The sequence below is a fragment of the Temnothorax longispinosus genome, chromosome 12 (assembly GCF_030848805.1).
Source record: "Temnothorax longispinosus isolate EJ_2023e chromosome 12, Tlon_JGU_v1, whole genome shotgun sequence".
NCBI classification, from domain to species: Eukaryota; Metazoa; Arthropoda; class Insecta; order Hymenoptera; family Formicidae; genus Temnothorax; species Temnothorax longispinosus.
The window spans coordinates 4575196-4579036 of NC_092369.1; the positions used below are offsets into that span (position 1 = coordinate 4575196).

The window sequence follows — 3841 nt, forward strand, 5'->3', positions numbered from 1 at the left end:
CTACGAAGCGCACTATGTGGACCTCGTCATCGGCAACCTGGGACACCTAGACATCGAATTCAACGTACGATTACACCTGGACACCGAAAACTATGAAGCGCACTATCTGGATCTTGTCATCAGCAACCTGGGACACGTGGACATCGAATGCAAGGTATTAATACACGTAGACACCGAAAACTACGGAGCGCACTATGTGGACCTCGTCATCGGCAACCTGGGACACGTAGACATCGAATTCAACGTATTATTACACCTGGACACCGAAAACTATGAAGCGCACTATCTGGACCTCGTCATCGGCAATCTGGGATACCTAGACATCGAATTCAAGCTTGATTCATAAGAATCGACTTAAAAATTCCCTAGCGGCACTTTCTGCCAAACGTAGAGAACCTTTTTTTCCGGCAGCGGTGGTAATACGATGTAAGTAAGGATACGAAATCTCTCCAGATAAACATGAAGCAATTGACTCAATATATATTATATAAGTATATACCTAATTTACCTAAATAGAAATCTTCCTCCTGACCGATAAGTCTATCGACCTAATTTCGAAATACGCGCGCGATATCGAAACTGGCGATACCTGCGCCGCCAGCGTCAAAAAAGTGAAAGTAACGTTTCTGATTATGACGTCATCATATAACGTCGGCGTTAGAAGTAGAAGTATCTTAATAAAAAATTTTCACATTTGGACTTTGCGTCGCAATATCTCCGCTCGTAGGGCACGGAGCGGAATATTATAAGAGAAACCCCCCCCCCTAATTGGACCCCAAGCTATCGATCAAGCCTACTTAGAACTTGATCCGTTCACTCGTTATCGAGATCTCAACATCTCGGGTACTCGCAACCCGTCGCGTCGCGTAAAAGAGTCACGGTCGGTCTCGCTCCGCGTGTACTTGGCGCGAGACACTACCGTGTCTCTTGATAAGTAAATTATGTCCTCATCAGCATTAATAAAGTGCGGTGTTTAGTTTTCGAGAAATAAGGAGGTGTCGCTTTAGAAAACCTATGTCGATATTAGCGACTTACCTCTTCACTTCTAATAAAAATATAAAAAATGTATAGTTGTATATTCGTGAAATAAAATAAAAGCGCGCGCGTAGCGCGCGCCTGTGTTGTTCTAGTAATTATAAAAAAAGTTAAATTAAAAATCTCATTTTATATATTTGTAACAAAGTATTAAGAAAAAAAAAGAGAGGAAGAAAGAAAGGGAGAAGAGGAACAGAGAAGAGAAAGAGAGATAGAGAAGAAGAGAGAGAGAGAGAGAGAGGGAGGGAGGAAGGAGGAAGAGAAAAAACAGAAAGAAAGAGAGAGCAAGGTAAAGTAAAGAAAAACAGGAAGAGAAGGAGAGTGGGGAGAGGGGGGAGAAAAAGAGAGAAATAAGCAAAATCAAATAAAGAGGAGTCAAAAAAAAGAAAGCAAAGAGAGAGGAAAAGAGAGAGAGCAAGAAGAAAAGAAAAAAAAGACATCAAAAAGAGGTAAAATCTTTCAATAACATTAAATTTACATATATAATAATCTTTTCTTATAAATTTCCTTTTAACAAATTATTTGGAGAGAAGAGAATTAGTTTTTTTTTTACAAATTTAGCTTTGCCTATTAATTAATGAAAATTGATACTATGTTGTACCTTCTTGATTTATTTGTTGCAGGATATTACTGTTTACTGGTACGTTTTCAAAAAAATTTAACAAAACTGTAATTATTTATGCACATTTCTTTTGGGATAATTAAAAATTAAAGCAGAAAAGTAAATAAATACCAGCCAAATGGATTCCGACAAGGTAAGTTTAAACTATTTTCTTATACATATTTACATATACATATATACGTATATGTATATGTAAATATATATGTAAATACATATATGTAGACTACATATATATATACATATACATATAGATATACATATACGTATATGTATACATATATGTATATGTATATCTATATGTATATGTATATATATATGTAGTCTACATACATACTTATAGTATAAAAAAAATTGTTTATTTTATATAATTTTATAGATTTATGCTTACGTACGAAGAATTTTTAAAGGGACAAAAGCTTATTTATTATTATATCAAATTATGTTCAATTAAACATTATATATGTATAAATCATTTTTTTCCTTCAGAAATGTTTTCAATAATAGCATGTGTAAATCTATAAAACCATATAGAATTTTGTTTTGAATTATATTTTATTGATGCATTTATATGAAAATGTATTCGATAATTCATCAGATAACTCAAGATCTTCAAGCTCCAGTAGTGGCTGTAGTTCCAGATTAAACTCCTTTTCAAGAAGTTTATCCAATAGTTCTGTCAGCTCTTCAGCCAATTTCAGAGATCGAGGGAGAAAGAGAAGTTATAGCAAAAGTGCTGATGCCTCATCGAGACATGACAATAAAGAGAAGAATAGGGATAAAGAAAGAAAGAGGGAAAGGACAGAGATCATGATATAAAGAAAGGAGGAAAGGAAACAATGCTATTTCCGAAAAAACTAAACAAAAAGGACGATCCAGGTATCGTATCTGTTATAAAATTGACTCTTAATTTTTTTTGTTTATATTTTGTTTATATTTAATTATTAAGTTAATAGTTGTTCGATGACCGATTGTTCTATCGTTAAGCTATACAATATTTTGAATTGTATTTTATTGGTGCATTTATATGAAAATGTATTCGATAATTTATCAGACAACAGCTCAGGATCTTCAAGCTCCAGCAGTGGCTGTAGTTCTAGATCAAGCTCCTCTTCCAGTAGTTCATCCAGTAGTTCTGTCAGCTCTTCAGCCAGTTCCAGAGATCTCGGGAGGAAGAGAAGTCATAGCAAAAGTGCCGTGCCTCACGGAGATATGATAATAAGGAGAAGGAAAGGGACAAAGAAAGAGAGAGAAAAAGGGATAGGAACAAGGATAAAAATCGTAATAAAGAAAGAAAGAAAGAAAACAACGCTATTTCCGAAAAAGCTAAACAAAAATCAACAATTCAGGTATCGTATATATAAAAGAGTCAATGTTATAAAATTGACTCTTTTTTATTTTTTTTGGTTTATATTTAATTATCGAGTTAATAATTGTTTTTTTAATTTTGCAGATCTCCTTCCCTACATAGAAAGCGCAGAGAGCGTTCATCGATTCCTAGACTAACAAAAATACACATCGGTCATCTAATACGGAACGTCACTAAAGACGATGTCGTGCAAATATTTCCGGCATATGAACAAATCAAGATAGTTGACTTTGCTTTAGATAAGTTTCATCCCAATCAGCTATATCAAATTTGAAACTGCGGATGAAGCCGAAAATACTATGAAACACATGGACGGAGGTAAAATGCGATTCATATCGATTTTGTACTTAATAGACTATTTTATGATCATGTTAACGTATCTTGTCTATTCACAGGACAAATATATATATATATATATATATATATATATATATATATATATATACCTATATATAGATGGCCAAGAAATAACGGTTGCTCCAGTATTATTACCAAAACCCCGACTATTGCCAATGCGACGCATGTCACCGAATATGGGAAACGCGGGCCACCACGATGGGGTGGTTAGTGATAAGAACACCCCGCCACATTATCGCAGATGTCGTAGACGTTTGCCGTTCATGAATCGTCGTAGAAGCTCGCGATCACCACAGCGCAGAATAAAAACTCGGTCGCGGAATCCATCAGGAAATCCTCGATATTGACGTACACCGTCATCGTTACACAAGATCCAGCTCGAGTAGTTCTCGATAATGTTTTTTTTTGTTTCCTCATAGAAGAAACTTTAGTCATGAAAAAAAAAAATTTTGGAGTTGCCG

The 3841-nt window shown here is 34.9% G+C and overlaps 1 pseudogene; it reads left to right on the forward strand.

Annotated features, from left to right (window-relative positions):
• Positions 1-763: 763 nt before the first annotated feature.
• Positions 764-3591, forward strand: LOC139822702 (uncharacterized; annotated as a pseudogene).
• Positions 3592-3841: the final 250 nt, after the last annotated feature.